The sequence below is a fragment of the Geotrypetes seraphini genome, chromosome 5 (genome assembly GCF_902459505.1).
Source record: "Geotrypetes seraphini chromosome 5, aGeoSer1.1, whole genome shotgun sequence".
NCBI classification, from domain to species: Eukaryota; Metazoa; Chordata; class Amphibia; order Gymnophiona; family Dermophiidae; genus Geotrypetes; species Geotrypetes seraphini.
This window is the reverse complement of record NC_047088.1, coordinates 205,619,657-205,642,628: the sequence shown is the minus strand read 5'-3', so window position 1 is coordinate 205,642,628 and position 22,972 is coordinate 205,619,657. Positions and strand designations below refer to the sequence as shown.

At 40.8% G+C, this 22,972-nt stretch overlaps 1 protein-coding gene across 5 annotated transcripts in view; it reads left to right on the top strand.

The window, feature by feature from the left end:
* Positions 1-22,972, top strand: part of B3GALT1 (beta-1,3-galactosyltransferase 1) — a 464,138-nt gene that overhangs the window by 433,376 nt on the left and 7,790 nt on the right. Inside the window, exon 6 of one of the 5 annotated variants that reach the window (XM_033946928.1) lies at positions 21,094-21,258. The exons of the other annotated variants lie outside the window; for them this stretch is intronic. The gene's annotated coding sequence lies outside the window, so the exon portion shown is untranslated. The remainder of the gene's footprint in view (positions 1-21,093; positions 21,259-22,972) is intronic. 5 annotated transcript variants of the gene reach the window in all.

The window sequence follows — 22,972 nt, the reverse complement described above, 5'->3', positions numbered from 1 at the left end:
CCTGAATCACTTAACAAATATTTCTGTTCTGTGTTCATGGCTGAAGCGCCAGGAGCAGGACCGCAGAACACAAATGTGAATAGGGATGGAGGAGTGGAAGACCATGATCGATTTTCAGAGGGTTGTGTTCGTGAGGAGCTAGCTAAAATAAAGGTAGACAAAGTGATGTGACGGATGGTGTACATCTGAGGATGTGAAGAAAATTAGGGAACTTAGGGTGGCTCCACTAACTGACCTTTTCAATGAGCCTCTAGAGTCAGGAGAGGTACCAGAGGACTGGAGAAGGGCGGATATGGTCCCTCTTCACAAAAGTGGAAATAAGGAAGAAGTAGGGAATTACAGGCCAGTAAGTCTGACTTCTGTGGTAAGCAAATTAATAGAAATGCTTTTTAAAAAGAGAATGGTGAAGTTTATGGAATCCTGTGGATTACAAGACGGAGGCAACATGGATTCACTAAAGGTGGGTCTTGTCAGACAAATCTGATCAATTTCTTTGACTGGGTGACCAGAGAATTGGATAGAGGATGTGCGCTAAATGTGATGTATTTAGATTTTAACAAAGCCTTTGACAGTGTTTCACACAGATGTCTAATAAATAAACTGAGTGCCTTTGGGATGGATCCCAAAGTGATGGGCTGGGTCAAGAACTGGTTGAGTGGAAGCTGACAGAGGGTACTGATCAATGGAGATCGCTCTGAGGAAAGGGATGTTACCAGTGATATGCCTCAAGGTTCTGTTCTTGGGCCTGTTCTTTTTAACATTTTTATAAATGATATTGATGAAGGGATGTCAGCTAAAATGCGCAATAGAGTAGACACCCAGGATGGTGCGAATAACATGAAGAAAGACCTGGCGAAGCTTGAAGAATGATCTGAAATTTGGCAGCTAAAATTTAATGCTAAGAAATGCAAGGTTATACATTTGGCTGGAAAAACTCAAGGGAATAGTACAGTTTAGGGGGTGAAGAACTTATGTGCACGACAGAAGAGCGGGGCTTGGGTATGATTGTATGTGATGATCTTAAGGTAGCCAAACAGGTTGAAAAGATGATGGCAAAAGCTAGAAGGATGCTAGGTTGTATAGGGCGAAGTATGGCCAGTAGAAAAAAAGGAGGTATTGACACCCCTGTATAAGACTTTGGTGAGACCTCATTTAGAATATTATGTGCAATTCTGGAGGCCACACCTTCAAAAAGATATAAAAAGGATGGAGTCTGTTCAGAGGAAGACTACTAAAATGATGCATGGTCGTCATAAGGCGTATGGGGACAGACCTAAAAATCTCAATCTGTATACTTTGGAGGAAAGGTGGGAGAGGGGAGATATAATAGAGACGTTTGAATACCTATGTGATGTGATGTGAATGTGTCATTTGAAAGGAAGCTCTGGAATGAGAGGGTATATGATGAAGTTAAGAGGCTCAGGAGTAATCTAAGGAAATACTTTTTTGTAGAAAGGGTGGTAGATGCATAGAACATTCTTCCAGAAGAGGTGGTGGAGACAGATACTGTGTCTGAATTCAAGAAAGCCTGGGATAGGCATGTGGGATCTCTTAGAGAGAGGAAGAGATAATGGTTACAACGGATGGGCAGACTGGATGGACTATTTGGCCTTTATCTGCCATCATGTTTCTATGTTTCTATGTTAATGGACTTTAAACAGGAATTTAAATTATCTAGAGGTCTTCTGGTCTATGGGAAATTAATGATCAGCTAAATATATTTGGTGAACATATAAAAGCCAATGATAATAAAATTAAATTAAACAACTGGAGACAGGCATGAACCTTGGGGTATTCAACATAAATGACAGTAATTTTTAAAAACCTGCCAAAAAAACATTTGAGATTGATCAGTCTTCAATTGTGTCAAAATCTGAACCATGGTGAATAGTATCAAAGGAAGCCAAAGGGTCTAACTGAATTACCAGAGTATCCAAGGTCTGGTCTACCATCATTCTGATAACTACTGGAATGTTCAACAGTACTGTCTCAGTATTATAGTGAATGCTTAGACTGGGCTTGAAAAGGTTCCATCTCTAACAAATAAATATATAATTTCTTAAGATTAACTGGGCTTAATCCCTTGACCAATGCTAAATTGATCAAATAAGTAACAAATGGATATACTTTGCTAATGAATGTGAGGCTTTCATCACCTATTCTATTTCCATTTCAGTAACTGGACAAAAATACTTCCAAGAATATTGGGAACTAATATGATTTAAGTTAACAATAACCTTGAAGTTCGCTTTCTTGTCCTGACCCTTGACGTCTGCAACTGGTAATGTGAGGACATCAGCAATAGACTCTATTTTCAACACAGAATCCATTTAAGTAAAGAAAATTACAGATAGTTATTCTGGTAGAGGTATTAAAACTAATCAAAAAGAAATCCAACAAGTCTGCAGTGAATAGAAAGCACCAAAAACAAAAAGAAACTGCAGAGAAGAATGTACAAGGTACAGGAAATTTTATTAAAAGTCAATAAAATATTGTAATCCAAAAAATGGCTCTCATATACTGAGCGTCAGTCCGACAGGAGTTTTGACTTCGATTTACGGATTTTACACACCATTGTTTTATTCTACATGGTTCTCCATTATTGAAGCATAGGATAACTTGGATCCCTGAATAAGGGGTGTTGGATCCGTGTTGGTTCCATTCTCCATTATTATATGGATTATAATATTTGATTGACTTTTAATAAAAGTTCCTGCACCTTGTACATTCTTCTCTGCAGTTTCTTTTTGTTTTTAGAGGTATCAAAGCTTTCAGCTGCTGCTTGGTTATCAATCACTAGACCTGACGCCGTAACAGCACTATCAATACTACTGCTGTCAGAATTTAATAGGTCACTATGGCTCCTCCTCATAGTCCAGCTTCTTATACTTGAATCTGATATCAAGGAAACATTGTCAACAGGCTCTTCCTTGGTCTCTAAGGAAAGAACCATATTAGTAATACCAAATGACTCTCCATCACAGTGGTTCAGAACTGACATCCAAAACTATTGCAGCTGGGTTATTTTGTCTTTAAAAAATTCTGTTGCGTCCTTAACGGAGAATTTAGAATGCGATACATCACCCTTGTTCTCATCACCATTAATTAAATTAGAGATGATTGTGGAGATCTGTCACGGTTTATTAGCTACAGATTCCACTTTTTTTGTTAATATAATCTCTCGTACTAGTTAACAGCAATTGATAGTACAATTTATTATGTGCCCTACACTGTTCATGTTCTTTGAAACCTTCTAGACTTTTCGCCATCGCTGTCTTAGCTACTGCCTCATAAGAAGCAGCCCTAGATCACACTAATCGTGGTCATGTAAATGAGAAATAGTGACTGGTTGCTTGACTGTAATGTATCAGATAATTGATATAATAGAGAATGCTATTTTTTTCACTCCCTCATTTAGTGAAAGATCCCTAAAAAGGGAGCTAGAACCTCTGATTCCTTTCTTAAAGGATTACTTCACATATTTTTTCAAAACTCTGTCATGTAAATGAATATCTGACTCTCTATGCATTTGTTCTGCCACTAATTTCTATCAAATGGGATGATCAGTGACACTCAGAAAAGCACACAGACAATATAAAGCATAAACAATAACACTTTATTATACTTATAAGAATAAAATAGCATCACCTTGACCCCATTCAATGACCATCCTCCTTCACAATTGGGAATCCCTGCAATTGATAGGCGGGGGGACCAAAGGACTGACCCTTTAGACGTCTTGGATTCTGTTCCTGGAGACGTCTTGGATTCTCCCTCCAGACATCATGGATTCTGATTTTAGGAGCCGAATCCCGTCCTTATAAGCTGCTGAGTTCAAAAGCATAAACAGCTGGTCCTGTTATTAGTAATACAGCTGGTCCTGCTCCTTTGTTCTCTGTTTTGACAACACCTAGGGCAAGGAGGTGTGGCAGAGACCGGCCCATCTGGCTTTACTGATGTTATTTGAGCGGCACGCAGAAGTCAGGATGTCAGCTAAGCAGACTTGTTGCAGAAACCATCTGGTTTTACTGTCCTTCTGAGATCAAGGTAACACTCAGGACAAGGAGGTCAGATAAGCAGACTTTCAGATAAGCAGACTTGAGGATACATGTCAGTAATATGCTGAACATGTCAGTAATATGCTGAGGCATAACAGTCCACCCCTGGATCCTTAAGTCTGTACCTCCGAATAAGAAGTCATCCGAATAGAGGGAGAGAGTGTTCGTTTGTATACACAATAGGTAAACCCACAATTTAGAAATGTTAACATAAGAATAACTAAACAAATATAGATTAAGGAATGAAGAAACACCTTTTGTGCCGTAGCCCTCCCTCTAGTAAAAGCATTCCACCAAGGGTGTGCAGTGGTAGCTTCAATGTGATCTGTCACAGAATGCAAGTACATTGCTGATTTGCTTTATTTAGGATTGCTATATTTTGCATGGCTTTCTTTACAGATGGCAATAAAATACATCGGCAAAAGAAAAATTAATATTTACATTTGATATACACATACTGAAAAGGGAGCTTGAATAGCATGAATCACAAGTTTAACAGTACTGCTAGCAACAAAGACATTTTTATGTGATATTTCTTGTATAAATGTATAACCTTGCGGTGGAATGGTTCATTGGCAAAAATTGTAAAGAACATAGTTCATAGAATGACACGTTTGTTTTATTTTGTTCATCTATTTGTTGCCCATGATAAAGGGGAAACCCTAATTGGGGTCCCAATGTTAAAGGCATCACCATAAAAGGACACATTGTTTCATTTCAAAAGTACACCATTTTCTATCTAAGGGTACAGAATGTGATGTGGTTTTAAATCAATGAGATACAGCATTTGGCACCCATTCACCTTCCCATCTAAATACATCTGCTACTCTGGAGCCAAAATATGCTTGTTTGCCAGCCAGTATTTCAGAAACAATAGTATTTACTATACCTCAGATTCTACATTTAGGTAAAATGAAAAAATTAATTTTCCATTCATAAATTATTTCCTTATATTCTAAACCTGGTATTCTTGCATTCCCTAATATTTCTTGCTAATTAGGCATTTTACTTGAAAGTATCACTTATAGGGAATCATGGAAATTAATAATCTTATTAATATTATATTTGTGCTCTTACTCATGGCTTATATACATTTAGGGTAGCTTCATATTCACCATCGATCACTGCAGTTATCTGGTATCCCGTTTTACTTAGCAGCTTTGGTTAGGGTCTGGCTATGCTCCAGTTTCACTAGGCTTGCTATGCCACTCACATGCCTTCACTCACGTAAGAGTCAAATGCACCACCCCCAGAGACCAGCCCTAATGTGAAGCGGCAAGATATAGGCTCACTTCTATTCCCAAGTCGGTGCCACATAATAGCGTCATGGCACGGCACTGTATGTCTGGTTGCGTGTCATCATCTTCTCGATCTGGTGAAATTTTCTCTTAACCCAGCATGTTAGCCAAATCATAAGAATAAAAGAGCAGAGCTGACCAATTCTATCACAAAGGGATGAAAGTCTATATGGAATAACATTTCCCATTACGTGATTTTCCAAGGAAAATATTTCATCATGACTTTTTAGCTTCAATGCTTTAGTTACATTAAACACCCCTAGTGGTAAACAAGAAAAAAAAAGAAAGAAAAACCACTTTATGTACAGAATGTGATAACATGTGACACCATACTGGTGTGTAAGGTAGTATTTGTTTGAGATAAGAGAAACAACACTAATGCACTTAAAGGTATTCTGTAGGACATTCAGAACATACACCTTTTTATGTTCTGGGCATAATTATTATGTCATTTAAGAGAGACCATACACACATACAGAATGTGATAACATTTGACACAATACTTGTGTGTAAGGTAGTATTTGTGTGAGATAAGAGAAACAACACTAATGCACTTAAAGGTATTCTGTAGGACATTCAGAAAATACCTTTTTATGTTCTGGACATAATTATTATGTCATTTAAGAGAGACCATACACACGTACTGATTGTAATACCAAAATAACTTATGTCAGAGATGTGCACTGCACTGTTTATACCTGGTAAGTTAAATAAAGAGAGACCATTTTTTATTTTATTTAACAAATATCAAATACCAATGAACACCATTTTACCAGGTATAAAGCTTTCTAATTTTTTCTCTTCAGATATCCTCTTATAATATAACCCCTAACTAAAATATAATTGGGCTGTATGAGCCATAGCATAAAATCATTGTGAGCATGGTTTTCATAAGAAACTTTCTTGTATGTGGGGGAATCTTTTTTTTTTTTGGAAAGGGATATGGTACCATTTGGACTAATAGAAGGGGTGGAATAAACTCTGCAAATGGCCAATGTGCAATGTTGGGGTACCCCATAAGCTAAAACAGACAACACATAACAGAAACAGACAAACACAGAGCTCCGGCATGCTTTCTTCCATCGGTAATGATTCAGGGTTGAATTTAATCTGTAAATAAGCACACTATTAATCAAAAGAGTCATAAACAAATTTGGTATCCATTGGATTCCCACTATCAGGTCACAGTGCTGGAAGTATTTTAAATGTGGTACAGTGAAATTGGTTCTCCGGACCATGTCTGGATACTAAGCTTCTAAAAGAAAGAGAGATAGAAACTTAAGTTAATTGCTCTATATAGTTTTACTGGTCTTCTTTTCTTCCATTTCAAAGCTCTGTCACACAATCGTAAGAGAATACAAGCAGGGAAGTTTTAATCTATAAAATATACAAGAGAGGTTTACGTGCAGGTACAGTGGTTCACAATGTTAGTGTTTGAGGTAAAAGACACATTTGCAAAATTACTTGGAGTGCAACTTCCTTATACTATCTAACAAAACTTTATACATTATAAAGGTCACTTAGCAATATTTCTACTTTTTTATTGTCCAACCTACCCCATATGTTACCCCAGATGTGAAATATGTTGCCTCCAGAATCCAAAAAGGCCCAAGTCTGTTTTTTACTTTGGGGAGAAGGGAAGTTTACAATTTTCTGTTTAACTTTCTCTATCACCTCTCGGCATCCTTTTGCCCACTTTCTGCTATAATCTTGTGATAGAAAGTGGGACTATGTAAGTATTTTTGTGGTAGTCTGGTAGATGTATATTGCCTCCCTTGCCAAGTGAATGCAAATTGTTCTGGACATTGCTCCACTATAGGAATAGTAAAAAAATGCATTGGTTCTCATAGGAATGTCTGGCAATTTCCCAAAACTATAGATTCCATCGGAAAGCTGTAATGTTAACCTTTAAAATTTGTAATATTCTTCCTGCTTGTATAATTTTCCCCCCAATCCTGATATTTATATTCCTCCACTCCAGTGTCCATTACAGCTTGTACCTTTTGCTCCCCAGATTTCTACTAAATATTTATATCTACCTGTGGATGCTGTTCTAATTTGGTCCAGGCAAACACTGAGGCTCGGCATTCACATTATTGATCCTCCCAACACTTCCACCCTTTTAAATCAGGATAAAGAATGGAAGCAGTTTCCTCAGGGGAGGCCGTTGGCACCAAAATATCCTCCCTCTCTCCTTTGTTCACTTGTGCTTGTGGCATAGATTTCTTTCCCAGTCCTCTACTTTTATACATTCCCCATAATGTCCCTGTATCTTTTCCATCTATTTCTTCCCTCTTTACACCATCTTTTATTAATGCCAAAAACATATTCTTCCGAGACACCCGCTTAGCCCTGTTTGAATTGGATTGTCCTTTTCTCTTTTTATCAAAAGTATTTTGTGGTCCCCAGTCCCCCCGATCTCCTAACTGTCGGACCGCTTCTAAGGCTTCCAAAATAGTCCTGTCTATTTGATTAATCAACAAAGTTATCATTACCTGTTTGTATGCCGGTGCAGCATACTTGATAATTTTATTTCTCATGGACACTGTAAAAGGTAATGACATATATGTGTCAGCGTGACCTATTACTAAGGCTGCCTTCATAGACTCCTCCTTAATTCTCATTTGAGCATCTTTTAATGTATACCAAATTTTATCATTTGAGGGCCAATCAGATTCAAGTGGATATCGCCTCATGACACCCCTACTAATTATCTCTAATAAAGACCATTGGGCATATTTTGCAGGATAAGGATCCTCCTGCAACGCATGTTGCACTGCTACTTCTTGACTAATTTGAACAAATTTAGGGGCATCTGTGGCATCCAACATAATACCTGCTGCGCCCATCTCCTGCACCCGAATTACCCATTGTATTAGTGGTTCCCCAGGCTGCTGTGTAAAGCGTGCCATTGTATCCATGATTTCATGTGGAGTAACATCCTCCCTAACATTATCTCTAGTTAGATTTTCTCCTGTTTGCAGATTTCCCTGTAATCTTTGTCTCCTCACAGGCTCTGCTTCTAAACTTTCTGCCTGTTCTCCTTCAACACATATATCCTCCTCACTGTTATTAGAATTTGAATCCCAAATTTCCCCATCCCATTTGTTTGGATTCCAATTATCCAGCAGATGATAAATTAAGATTTTAACTTTTCTGTCACTCACTTTCCACCTCCGTTTCTTGTATTTATATCGTGCACATGGCCTAGCTGCCTTTTCTGTTACATTTTGATAGGTGTCTACCTTATCCATTAACAACTTATTCTGACATTGTAGCATTTTAATGGCATGCTGTTGATTATACCTTTTCTTTTCCAGCTCTCCTAATTTCAATTGTAATTCCTGTTTAGCTTCATGCAAATTCCTCCAGTCTGACAAAATCATCCTTCCTTGTCTAGAAATTCCTTCTTGCTCTTCTTTTGAGATTTTCACCTTTTGTAAGGAGGCACATAATTCATGTGGATCCCCACTTCCAAAAGTACAGGATTCACATAATCCTGCTTCTACAGACCACTCAGTGGCCATTAATTTACCTATACTGTCATTCCCATTCGGAATGGAGGGATTGGGAGCCTGCTCCTCAACCCCTTGTTTCATCTGGTGCATTTTTGACCACATTGATCAACCCCACTTCTGGTACCAATTTGTTCTGCCACTAATTTCTGTCAAATGGGATGATCAGTGACACTCAGAAAAGCACACAGACAATATAAAGCATAAACAATAACACTTTATTATACTTATAAGAATAAAATAGCATCACCTTGACCCCATTCAATGACCATCCTCCTTCACAATTGGGAATCCCTGCAATTGATAGGCGGGGGGACCAAAGGACTGACCCTTTAGACGTCTTGGATTCTGTTCCTGGAGACGTCTTGGATTCTCCCTCCAGACGTCATGAATTCTGATTTTAGGAGCCGAATCCCGTCCTTATAAGCTGCTGAGTTCAAAAGCATAAACAGCTGGTCCTGTTATTAGTAATACAGCTGGTCCTGCTCCTTTGTTCTCTGTTTTGACAACACCTAGGGCAAGGAGGTGTGGCAGAAACCGGCCCATCTGGCTTTACTGATGTTATTTGAGCGGCACGCAGAAGTCAGAATGTCAGCTAAGCAGACTTGTTGCAGAAACCATCTGGTTTTACTGTCCTTCTGAGATCAAGGTAACACTCAGGACAAGGAGGTCAGATAAGCAGACTTTCAGATAAGCAGACTTGAGGATACATGTCAGTAATATGCTGAACATGTCAGTAATATGCTGAGGCATAACAGCATTGTAAACATAAATGGGATAATTCTAAAACCCGGGCACCCACATGTATGCATCAGTTTAAGCATAAATATATAGAATGCTAGCACTTTGAGCCTCTTCTATCAAACTGTGCTAACAGTATGTAGCACGGTGAGCCACGCTGAATGGCCCGCGCTGCTCCCGACACTTAAAGAGTTCCTATGAGCATCGGGAGCAGTGCGGGCCATTCAGCGCAGCTCTCTGCGCTAAAAACTGCTAGCACAGTTTGATATGATGTAGTCCTTGTGGTATCTCATGTATATTTTGTTTGTTTTATTGCATCTTGTAACCTTCTGATACTGTATGATACCCTGTTCGCTTTGTGGATTTGTGGTTGGCTCTTGTTGCCCAGTTGTCTCTTGTCTCAATAAACATGATATTTAAAAAAATATAAAAAAAGAGGCCCTTAGATTCATAAATTAATACTTATCAGCTAGTATGGCAGTGAGGTGCCCAACAATTCCACAATTCCATGTAACCTATGTAAGGACCCTTTTACTAAAGTTTAGCACATATTAATGGGCATTAGCAAGCTCTGAGGCCCTGAGTCTATAAAATTCACCTAGTTAGGCACCTAGATCGGCATGTCTTGCTAATCTAGGTGCCTAACTTAAATTTTTGAATTGGCTTTTTAGTTCAATAATTTTTATTAAAATTTCCATAAAATACAATACAATGAATCAAAATTTGAATTTCATATGTAAATAGAAAAGATAATAAAGGATCAATATAATACGTTATCATAAAAACTACAGTAAAGGCCGTGTGGATGTACACCTCGCAAAACAAATCCTCATATTTTAGCAGGCACAAAACTAGAGGAAAGGCGAGACAGGAGGAGATATGATTCAGACGTTTAAATACTTGAATTTTAGTTGCTAGATTTTAGACCATTCCTCTAACTTTTGTAGATCCTTTTTCATGTTTTCCACTCCCTCCTCGGTGTCTACTCTGTTACAAATCTTGGTATCATCCACAAAAAGGCAAACTTTTCCTTCTAACCCTTCAGCAATGTCACTCACAAACATATTGAACAGGATCAGCCCCAGCACTGAACCCTGAGGGACTCCACTACTCACCTTTCATTCCTCCAAGCGACTTCCATTAACCACCATAAGAACATAAGCAATGCCTCCGCTGGGTCAGACCTGAGGTCCATTGTGCCCAGCAGTCCGCTCACGCGGCGGCCCAACAGGTCCAGGACCTGTGCAGTAATCCTCTATCTATACCCCTCTATCCCCTTTTCCAGCAAGAAATTGTCCATAAGAACCACCCTCTGGCATCTGTCTGTCAACCAGTTTCTAATCCAGTTCTCCACTTTGGGTCCTAACTTCAGCCCATCAAGAGCCTCCTATGAGGAACCGTGTCAAAGGCTTTGCTGAAATCTAAGTAAATTACATCTAGAATATGTCCTCGATCCAGTTCTCCAGTCACCCAATCAAAAAATTCAATCAAGTTCGTTTGGCACACTTTACCTTTAGTAAAGCCATGTTGCCTCGGATCCTGTAATCCATTAGATTCTAGGAAGTTCACTATTCTTTCTTTCATTATTTTTCTAACAACTGAAGTGAGGCTTACTGGCCTGTAGTTTCCCGCTTCATCCCTGTGACCACTTTTGTGAATAGGGACCGCATCTGCTCTTCTCCAGTCCCCAGGGAAACCTTTAGAAGGAGGGTGGGATTGGGGTGGCTCAGGGAGGGGGCAGTTGAACGCTGTTTGCAAGGAGGCTCACAAATAGCATCATTCATACAGAACAGGAGCCAGTAATCTGTGGTACTGAACTACTGCTGGTTCTTTTATCCCACATTAACTTACCCTCTAAATGGGCAAATTATCAGTCAGGGTCCATGGGTTTTCTATACCAAATCCACAGATGTACAGGAGGAAATATTGGCGTACCCATAGCACCATTGGCTATTCACAATCCCAGCACCAAGTGATTAAGACTGCTATATTGAATGTTTACCATGACAGAAACAGGACTTACAAGTTTGCATGTAACCTTGATGCTGTGTTTTGATTAGGCTGCAAAATTGAAATGTGTTGAAATTGGATGCCTGATAACACATTTATCGCAGTACATGCAGGTTTCTGCAATTATGAAAACTAATGATTGTCCAATTTAAAGTTTTTTAACATTAATAATTTCTATCTTCGTACTGGTTCCTTGTAAATTATGGAGTAATTAGGGTTAGTGCTGTCATTTAAAAATGCAAAGAAATTTCTTGTTTCATTTTATGTCTTTCATTAGATTTCCATTTTAACCTCAACTGAAACTATTTTGTCTATACTAACACTAGCTTTTATAAGGCTGCAGGAGATGTTTTACCGTGAGTCGGTGAGATAAATGCTCCTATGAGCGTCGGAGCATTTACCTTGCCAGCCCAAGGTAGAAACCTTTACCGCAGCTTTGTAAAAGGAATCCTAAATCATTTCAATCCCCATTAAATTAAATTAGTGCACTCTAAATGGTCCCCCTCCGGCTTTTAGCTCTGGCCACGGCGGTAACAGCTCCAGTGCTCATAGAATTCCTATGAGCGTCGTAGCAGTTTACCACCATGGCCAGCGCTAAAAACCATGTTAGTGCATGGTACAGTATAATGAAAAATGAAATTTTAAAAAATGGAATAAAAATACCTGAAAATAATAAACACAGCAAAAATATTTCACTACCTATCCCTAAGCTGCTGCTCCTGCAAAATAATGGAATATCGGCACCCAGATACCGTGGAATGAGGTTTCATCATCACTCAGCTGCCGAGCACCTAAGTGGAAATGTCCGTTTATAGTGTTGTCCTCAGGGGGAGTGAATTCTAAGCACCGTAAAAAATTAGCACTAAGTGCAATTCTGTAAAAGGCGTGTGTCCATTATAGAATTGCATTTAGGGCTCCTTTTACTAAGTTGCGCTAGCGGTTTTAGCGCGTGCGCTAGATGCTAACACCTCCATTGAGCTGGTGGTAGCTTTTTCACGTAGCACGGGGGTTAGTGCGCGCTAATCTGCAGAGCACACTAAAAACGCTACCGCAGCTTATTAAAAGGAGCCCTTAGTGGCGATTCCCATTCCTAACATTTGGAGTCAGACTTAAACCTGGTGCAAATACTGGCACCCAAGTTAGGAATACTGAGCCAGTATTCTTTGGGAACACATGTAAATTTTTGGCATACCACCGACACGCCCATGACCATCCCATGGCCATGCCCCTTTTGAATTACATGCTATTTTTGTTAGGTGCCATGTCTTATAGAATAGCGTGTGCAAATTGGAAAGGTGCCAATTAATATCAATTTTGAGTTAGCACCCAATTATTGACATTAATTAACTCATTAGCCATTTAATTTGTGCGTGCATCTTAGGAGAGCACCCAAATTTTCCCATGCAAATCTGGATGCCTTATATAGAATCCAAGGTAATAAGTATATTTAGGGGAAAATTCATCGATGTGTACTTCTTAGCATAAGGTCTCATTGCATAAAATGAGCCCCTGTGCTAAAATAGAACAACTTGTGGTAAAATAACCCATCTTAACAGTAGCACTCATTGATGAATCCCCCCTTAATTCCTTTTAGTGGTGCTGAATATGCATATTAATTTAAATGCTGGTGCTGGTATTTAAGCAACTTGTCTCTGCTTCTGAATATCGGTCTATATGTTTTCTCTGTATCTAGTTTTAAATGTGAATACCCCCAGGGCAACTTTATAAGCCTTTGTTTGAGTGTATAAAACATTGTTCAATATGCCAAGGTCATTTACAAGTTTGCCTCAGTAACTTATCCTCTTCCTCAAGGCTAGGGTTAACAGATGTCTGGGAAAATCCGAACATGTCCTCTTTATAGAGGACTGTCCGGGTGCCCGGGGAGATTTCCAAAACCTGGCAGTGTGTCAGGGTTGTGGAAGGTCCCGAGCTCAGGGCCGCGTCTGGAAGGCCGCCAAGCATGCGCGGATGCGACGTGATCCGCATATGGTCAGAGGCCCTATAGACACAGCCCTGAGCTCAGGAAAGAAGAGATTACTTTCATCTGGAGGTGGAGTGGGGCGGGACTGGGTCTGGAGTAGGGCACGGCTGGCGGGGTAGAATTGGGCACATGTCCTCTTTTTTTACAGATGATGAAATCTGGTAACCCTACTCAAGGCTAATATAGTTGATAACATTTTTATAGTAACATAGTAAATGACAGCAGATAAAGACCTTAATGGTCTATCCAGTCTGCCCATAAATTATACTCATTAAAAAATACATGATTAGATTAACTTGTTTCTTCTTTGATATTTCTGGGCCATAGACTGTAAAGTCTGGTATTGTCCTAGCTTTCAAATGCTGAAGTTGCCGTCCAAGCTCACTCCAGCCTATCCAACCATCCTGTTTGCAGGATATCTACCATAATGTCTGGTCAGTAACATCCTCATGTTCCAAATTAGTAGAGTTCCCATTGATGCCCTCCCCAGCCCATCCTATACCAAATTACCACATATGGGATACAGACCATGCAAGTCTGTCCAGTACCAGCCTTAGCTCTTTAATTTACATCCTTCGTTTCCTAACTGGAGATCCTCTATGCTTATCTGATGCTTTTTTGAATTCCATCACCATTTCCCTCTCCACTACGTCTCTCGGGAGGGCAATCCTGGCATCTACCACCCTCCCCGTGAAAAAGGATTTCCAAACATTGCTCCTAAGTCTTCCTCCCTGTAACCTCAAATTATGCCCTTTAGTTTTACCATTTTTTCTTCTCTGGAAAAGATTTGGTTCTATATTAATGTCTTTCAAGTATTTAAATGTCTGTATCATATCTCCCCTGTCCCTCCTCTCCTCCAGAGTATACAGTAAACAAATGGTTTGATTTTCTGTTTGGACAGACATAGGCAGGTCCTGACATGAAGTTAGTTTTATTGACATCTCTGCATCTATCACATCCAGCACAGTACCCATAACTACAAAGTGTAGATTTTCTTTCTAAATGCTATGACAAAGAGCACGAGGTTAAATATAAATCGATTCCAGTCTACTAAAGAGAAGGTTGATTGCAGTAACCATTTCTACTGATAAACAAGGACATGATGTGACCATCTTTGTAAATATTCCCTATTTCTAAAATATAGGCCAAATTACCTTTCTAACTCTGTTCTAACTAATTTGAAAAAGAATTATCATCTAGAGTTAATTCTTGTGGCTAGGTTTTCTTTTCTTAGCCACCAGCCCTATCTTTTTTGATTTGTCAGAAAAGTGACAAATATACATTTTTGCTGGAGTTCCTGTAAAAATCATTACGCTTGAAGATTTTGACAGGCTGAATGTTTGGTTTTTTTTAAATAAAATGTGTTATAGGATTATGACATCTCCACTAAGAGACTGAGATACTATGTGAAGAATTTAATGAGCAAAAAGAAAATATGCCTTTGGTTTTAAAGTATGTTGCATATGAGTATGTATTTAGTTATTGTATGGGGGTTTGTGGTACATGTATGAATAAATGGTATGTGAGTGGGGTGTATAGTATGGGGTAACAGGTGTGTGTGGCATTGAGGTAGAGGTGTGGCTCTTTGTGTAGAAAGCATGTGTGGAGCACATATGTGTAGGAATGTGTTGGTATCATGTATGGATGTAGGGATATGGGAGTTTGTTTATGTATATGTTTATTTAAAAAGCTTGATATACGTCATTGCTGATTCACAGTTGTGTTAGGGTCTGTGGGAGGAAAGTGGGGATGTGAGGGGAGGTGTAGTTGGTTCATGTGAGGTGAGAGTGTGAAGTGTGTGTTTGTGTGTGCATGTAGGGCATGTGCATGGGTGTGTAAGGTATCTGTGTGTGTACATGAGTTCAAGGGGGTGGGAGGTTTGTGGTGTGTGTATATGTGTTGTATATGGGGCAATGTACATGGGATGCTACTGACTGGTAGGTAAGAGTTCAGGGTATACCGTTGTATATGTGTGCATTCATGAGTGAGATGGGCAGTGGCCATGGTGGAGGGGGTATCACAATTTGGATTTAGCTCATGTGTTTTTATTAGGAGTTCAAGGTGAGTTACGTTCATGTACAGTAGGTATTTTTCTGTCCCCAGAGGGCTTACAATTTATTATTTATTTATTTATTTCTAAAAATTATTCACTGCCTATAACTAAGTGGTTTACAGCATAAAACATTCACAGTGATTCAAAGAGCAACATATAACAATATTTTCAGTACACATATTTAACCTACTAAAAATAGCAGGGAACTACAGTAGGATTTCATATCATCAATCGTTAATGAAAAGAGCATTATTCATAATTCAGATTCCTCTTTAAACATCTCCCTTCCACATAACATCAGAGGAAGGCATCTACATACAATTGAGTTTTTAGCATTTGCTTAAACTGTAATCAATTACTTTTGTACCAGAGGCAATGAAAGCAGGTTCTGACATGAAGGGTTAAAGACTTACCCAGAATTACAAGACGTGTCCATTGGATTTGAACTTTGGCTTCCCTGGTTCTCAGCCTGCTAATTAAGCCATTAGACTATTTCTGCACTCTGTGAGTCTGTGTAGGGGTGTAGATGAACAAATGTTTAGGGGGATGTGGGAGGGTGAGGAGACTGTAAGGTGATTGGTGTGTTTTTCTGACTTTGAAAATGTGGGAGAATTGGCTTTGAAAGTGCCATTTGGGTACCATCACTTGCCCATGGTTTTAGCAGTTTTCCCTGTCTATCTTCCTGTGTTGATATTGCTGAAATGGTGTAGAGTAGGGCATTTGGAATACTATGTTATATTCTGCTGAATCCTCGCAAATCAGCGGGTTACAAGCAACATATCGCTACATAGATTTATACATAGAATCATACATAGAATTGAATAATGGTCAATAGCTTCCATTTCTATTCAAGTCTACAAAAATTCTGACCAAATATTTTTAGTTTTAAAACTAGAGGTAATCATATTTTCCTTCAGTATGCCACTTTTCATCCTTTTCTGGAGTTATTGTACCTAGAGACCAGGCAATCAGACTGAAAGATAGGAATATATACCTTCATTAAATTGTTCCAGTATCCCTTATGTTAGAAAATGTAAAAAGAAGCAACCAAATCAGACAATGGTAAAGAAAAAAATTAGCACACAAAAGAAGGAGTTTGAGTTTGAGTTTGTGGATTTGGCTCTCCTGTTCTATGCAAAGCAAAAAATTAGACCATGAAATTCATATACCGTATTTCCCCGCTTATAGGCCGCCCCTCTGCATCGGCTGCATCCATGTATAGGCCGCAGAAAAGGGCAGCCTATGTTTAAAAACTGGTATTGCCTGCAGCTTATCTTCCAGTACCTCCCCTGCCTTTTTCATTCATTCCCCCCACCCCGGTACCTTTTGCGGAAGCCCCCTCTTTGGCGTGCAGCTCGGGTCTCCAGCGGTGCAGGGCAGCCGCAATCTCTTCAGCATTCGGCCTGTCCCCACACTGTCCAATGAATGGCTGACGTCAGCTCTCGTGGGACTCACGAGAATTGACCTCAGCCACTCAGCAAGCGGGATCTTTTGAGATGAAACGAAAAAAAAAATGTAGTTTGTCCTAATTTAATTTCAGTTTAAATTTCTGCATCCAGGACTCCATCAGAAGCAATACCGGCTCAATAAGTTGGATTCTATTGGGTAAAGCTCCATAGCATGGGATGACTATGACCGCCTAGGCATTGTTTGGTTAGTGCTGAGGTGATCCAGGAGAGGAGCTTGGATGGAGCCAGCATTTAATTGGTCAGTGACAACGCTGACCATTTAAGTACAGATGAATCTAGGACAGCACATGGTTACCTTCTGAGTGACTGTTGTAACCCCGATATTAATGCCAGTGCTCAGATGTGGCCCGGCATTAAATATCTGGGCTTATTTCAACCCATAGCTGTAAGTGGCTTAAAAACCACTGACGGCCTTAGACAACCAAACTTAATTGCAGGGAAAGCTGGTCCAAATGTAGTAATGCTGTGTACCCAGCCCTGGCCCTATTCTAAAAACAACATAAGAATATAAGAGTTGCCACACTGGAACAGACCTAAGGTCTATCATGCCTAGTAATCCTCTTTCCAACAGTGGCCAATCCAGGCCACAAGTACCTGGCGAGATCTCAAAATAGTAAAAGAGATCTTATGCTGTTCTCTCAGGGTTTCCGCAGCTGGCATTGTGCTTGTTGCATGTTTCCGTGTCTCGCTGCATCTTTGTCAGGTAGAAACTGATGTTTCAGTCATCACGCTGTGGCTTTCTTCATGACAGCGAGACCCAGAAACCTGCAACAGGCAGATCTTACGCTGTTTATCCTAGGAATAATCAGTGGCTTTTCCATCATCCAAAGACCAGCTCCCTAACTGAGACTAGCCCTACTAGCGTACGTCATTGTTCAGCAGGAACTTGTCTAACTTTGTCTTGAATCCCTGCAGGGTGTTTTCCCCTATGACAGACTCTGGAAGAGCGTTCCAGTTTTCTACCACTCTCTGAGTGAAGAAGAACTTCCTTACTTTTGTACAGAATCTGTCCCCTTTCAACTTTAGCGAGTGCCCTCTCGTTCTCCCTACCTTGGAGAGGGTGAACAACCTGTCCTTGTCTACTAACTCTATCCCCTTCAGTACCTTGAATGTTTCGATCATGTCTCCTCTCAATCTCCTCTGTTCGAGGGAGAAGAGGCCCAGTTTCTCTAATCTTTCGCTGTAAGGCAGCTCCTCTAACCCCTTAACTTTCTTAGTCACTCTTCTCTGGACTCTTTCAAGTAGTACCGCGTGGAGGAGAGAAGCAGCGGCGAAGGAGAAGGCAAGGGAGAAGGAGGAGAGTAGCGGAGAAGGAGAGGCAAGGGAGACAGCAGCGGCGAGGAGCGGGTAGCGGCGAGAGTAAGCTCCGCCCACCCCCACCATGTCAGTACCAGCGACATTGCCTGGACTTCCCCTTAAAATGGGGGGAGCCAATGGCGCACAGCCGTTTGGCGCAGCGAAGGCGAGAGGCAAAGGTGCCTTTGCGAAGAGCCTTAAGAAGGGCTGGGATGCTACATCCAGGAACCCCAGGAAAGACAGCAAGGTAAGAAAGTATCAAGAGCAGAAGAGAGCATACTCATACAAGCAAGTAAGGTAAGGCAAAGGGGCAACAAGCACAGAAGATAAGGAACAAGTAGGCCCAGGAGGGACCACACCCACACACGAACAAAGAGAAACGACAGGCAAGGAAGGCGTAGAAGATAAGTGGCAGGGACAGAAGATAAGAAAGGGGTAGGCCCAGGAGGTAGCACACGTGCACACAATCAAAAGGGTAGCAGCAGGCACAGAAGGACAAGAAAAGGCAGATTCAAGAGAGAGCACACACAAATATACAAACAAACGGTAAAGGCAGGCATAGAAGGCAAGAAAGAGGCAGACGACACATGCGCACAAGCAAAGGGAAGCGGAAAACGAAGAAGGTAAGGATGGGCCAGGCACAGGAGTGAGCACACTAGCAAAGAGTACCAGGACTCCTAGAAGGTGGACAAGAATGGAAGCTGAAGGAACCCAGAGGATGAGCTTCCCAGTGTACTGCACGGACTGCCACATGTACGACTACCTCCCCTCAGGGTGGCAGTCGTATGTGTGCAGACGATGTCAGGAAGAGCTTGAAGAGCGAAGTCAGCCTTCTGAAGCACAGGATCCAAGAGCTGGAGGGACTCATTCCAGACAGCCGAAGACCCTATGCGAGAGAGGCACATCGAGGAACAAGTCAGGGAGCTCGAGAAGTTCATCGAGGATGCCTACAGGAGAGTGGAAGAACAGGAACACGAGCAGCGCAGGAAAGAAGAAGACGCTCAGAACAGAGGACAAGAACCATCTGACACCACGGTAGAAGGTAGCCATAGAGGAATCTCGCAGAAGGAAGAGGCAAGATTCTACCAGGACCTAGAGGGAGAGGAAACGAAGCGCACTAAGGACACGCACCTGCGACCACAGCGGAGGCTGAAAAAGGGGAAATCTGCAATCCTGGTGGGAGCCGAAGTTCCGCTGCCAGAGCCCTGCACATGCTGTCTGAGAAGTGGAGAAGCAAGCAGGGAGCTCCAGTCTCCAACGCCAGCAATTCCACTCATCTTCAGTTCGAATATATGAACTAAGCGAAACTCTTCAGCTGGTATTGGCTGCCACAATTTTGAAGGCCTGAGCCCAAACTGTGTGTGTGTGTGTAAGGGGGGGGGGGTCTAAGGCTCCTAAAGCTCCCACTCGCTATGCCAGTGGAATCAGAACTTATCCATATAGCAAGGGGATTCAGTCTAGTATCTACAGTAGATATCTTTTCTAAATACAAAAGAAACACAGACCACATTATCTGGATATTCAGTTCCAGAACTTATCCATAAAAGGATGCTGAATATCTCAATATTTTAAAAAAATTGCTGACTGCTGTGGCTGAATATTGATCTATTTAGATTTAATGATCCTTGTAACCTACTCTTTTCTTTCAAATGGAATGCACTGAAGACCATCTTGCCTATATAGCTGCTGTGCATAAGTGCAGAAATGCAAAACTAACAGCTTGTGTCAGAAATAAAAGAGCTCAAAATCGAGAGGATCTGCAAACAGCAGAACAACATCTTAGATCAATTGCTGAAATTATACCCTGCTTAGGCAGGAACGTAGCAAATTCACATATGGACAAAAAGCTTGCTACTACTCAAGTAAGAGCGAAACTTGGTGTCCTTTGGTGCATTGCCTTCTTGGAGGAAAAAAAAGAGACATAAAAATCTTCCTGTTCTGAAGGGTTCAGGACATAGAAAGCCTGCAGCATATACATCTGTGCTAAGGCTCCATGCTGATTGTCTTTTTGTGCTTTGCCCAGGATCTTCTCTAGTGCTTTCACTGCTGCTGTGCTAGTAATATTGCCAAATTTATGCCACCCTACACAGATGGCTAATCTGCCTAGTGCTAGGGCTGCCCCTGCAGGAGAATAGGTCTCAGCATAGTAAAAGTGAAATATCTTGATAATTTTTGAATCCTTAATCAGCAGTGTGCCAGCATTTTTCTGCAGCTTTTGTTTTCATCAGAGGACATGGGATGCATAGGACAAAAGTTTGTTTTTTTTAGTTCATTTGGCTTTTTTCCCCCGGTTTATAGAAGTGTTTTTGTTTTTCAATTCACACATTTAATGGAATTTTTTTTAATATACTATATAGCTTTTTAATATGCACTGATTAATTTACTGCATGTTAATTCATTGGTTAGTTCATGTTAAATCAATTAAGTACACTCTAAAATGTTTAAGGCACAATAGTGAACCAAATGTGCACATCCCTACATAGTGTCTTGTTTGAAAAATCTGACTACAGGTTCAAAATTAATGCACTATTTCATTAATCAACTTAGATCAGGGGTCGGCAATACACAGCTCTTGAGCCACATGCGGCTTTTTGACTGTATATCTGTGGCTCTTCTTTCTTTACCTCCTGGCATTGAAGTAACATGTTTGCATTCTTATTTTTTTGCTTCAGTGGGTCAGCAGCGACTCCTACAGCTGCCTCTTCTCTGCCACATCCTGCCCTCTGTTAGAACTTCCTGTTTCTGTCCGAGCGGAACGCGACAGAGGAGAAGCTTCTGGTTAGCAGCATTTAGCTATAGGAGTCATCACTAACCTGTTGAAGAAAAAGAACATATTTGTGAGTAAGTTTGTGGTTGGGAAGAAGGAAATATGTTATAGGAAGGAAGGATGAGAGTGGTGAGAGAGGGAGAAATGGACCCACAGATCCACCATCTCTGCCTTTCTCTTCCTAACTGTCCCCCCCTTCAAGTATCTCTTCCTCCTTTCCTTCACAGCACCCCATGTCCAACTCTCCCTTCAGACTACTACCCACCATCTCTCTCTCTAGTACCCTATTTCTGGCCCTATAAGTTCTTCCCCTTCACCCCCCCCCCTCCCCCCCGTCTAGCACTTCTTTGAAACCCCTCCTCCATTCTACTTTAAAAAAACAAACAAAAAACAATTGGTCCAGGGGGCTTCTTGGCCCAGCATGTCCTCCCCCTTCTAAGTGTGCCGGTCAGACATCACCTTCTTATCCATTTTAGTTGCAGGGAACTGGCAGCTGCAGCAGCAACTCTGAAATGCAGCCTGCAGCCTCCCTCCGTTCTTTCCTTTTGCTGTGGTCCACCCAGGCAGAAAAAGGAAGTTGCATCATTGGGGGCAGACCACAGCAGAAGGAGAGCAGGGAACGAGGCCGCAGGCTGTGTTTCAGAGTCGCTACTTCAGCCAATAATTCCCTGCAACAAAAATGGATGAGAAGTTGAACAAAGAGTGAAGACGATGTCGGACTGGCTTGCTTAGAAGGGGGAGGACGTATCAGCCCATGGGGTGCCCCCCCAGAGCCTTGGGGCCCAGGGCAGCTGCCTTGTTTGCCCCCTCCCCCCTAACACCAGCCCTGCTTGGGTATATGGTTTTATCCAGAGATTGAATCCACAGACTCTGTGAACAGAAGTAGTATCTTGGCAAACACATAGAATATGTGTGTTCTAATGTTAAAACTGAAAAATAAAAACAAAGTTTAAAATAATATGTATGCCAGATGGATTCTCTTGTGTTTATCTTGATGAGGCAGATTAGAAACTATACAAATAATTATAGTTCTGAAAATTCTCTGTGTTGAATATGCTCCTGATTCTGTTTTCCCTCAGTTCTTATAAGGAGGTGGATGCTATCTTGACCAAATGTCTTGCATAATAAATTTTGTAAAATTGCTTTATGAAACCTGAAGCTCCCAGAAAAGTGAGAGATGGGTAAACTTCTATGGCTTTCTGAAATATTATTCTACTTTTATCTTGAGACAGGGCAGTTAAAGGCCAGAAACTGCAGAGCATAGAATTCTCCCAAGAAGGCTACTTTTAGAGCAAAACCTAGTGATACTCCTACTTCCCCCCCTCCCCCCCCCTCCCGGTCATATATACCTGGAGCTAATTCACCACCCTCTCTGCCATGAATCAAGTTCTCTGTTTTGAACAAGGCGAGGCTAGTGAAGTGGTACAAATTAACACAAATTCTCCTACTGTGGTACCATGTAGAATCAAAACTACTACTACTACTATTTAATTATTTATTTTTAAAATTCCTATTCTGCATAGAACCTAGGCAGATTTTCAGTTAAACAGACATAAAAATTACATATCAATTTAGCAACAACAATTACAAATCCCATAGAATCTTCCAACAGTCTGTCTCCACAATTTTACTTCCAAAATCACCTTAACTCTAATGGAAAGCTTGCGCAAACAAATGAGTTTTCAGATCTTTCCTAAAAGATTTAACATCCCAATATAATCTCAAATAGCCAGGCAAGCAATTCCATAGCTCTGGACCTGCCTCTGATATTGCTGTCACCCGCG